At 37.8% G+C, this 246-nt stretch overlaps 1 protein-coding gene across 1 annotated transcript in view; it reads left to right on the top strand.

Moving 5' to 3' along the window:
- loxl2b (lysyl oxidase-like 2b) overlaps positions 1 to 246 on the top strand; it is a 44,966-nt gene that overhangs the window by 29,840 nt on the left and 14,880 nt on the right. The gene's annotated exons all lie outside the window — the stretch shown is intronic.

The raw sequence follows: 246 nt of genomic DNA, 5'->3' as shown, positions 1-246 counted from the left end.
CTGTTAGGGGTTTGTCCTGAACATAACAGGATTGTGTTTGTCCTTCACTTCAAATGTTACATATGTGAAAATAGTTAAGAACAAAACCACCAAATGATGTGTATTGGGTTTAATGTTCTTTCATTCTGTCAAACCTTGACTTTAGGCCTGATGTTTCGTGCACGTCGCACCTCAAACCTCACGTTGGTATTTATGTTTTGCTACATTTAGATCTCTAAAGTCTTGATCTTGGTCTTGTATGGCTGT

Source organism: Morone saxatilis, unplaced genomic scaffold, assembly GCF_004916995.1.
Source record: "Morone saxatilis isolate NCDOM2014 unplaced genomic scaffold, NCSU_SB_2.0 Contig16, whole genome shotgun sequence".
Taxonomy (NCBI): domain Eukaryota; kingdom Metazoa; phylum Chordata; class Actinopteri; family Moronidae; genus Morone; species Morone saxatilis.
The sequence above is the reverse complement of the archived record's forward strand: the minus strand, read 5'-3'. Positions and strand labels throughout refer to the sequence as shown.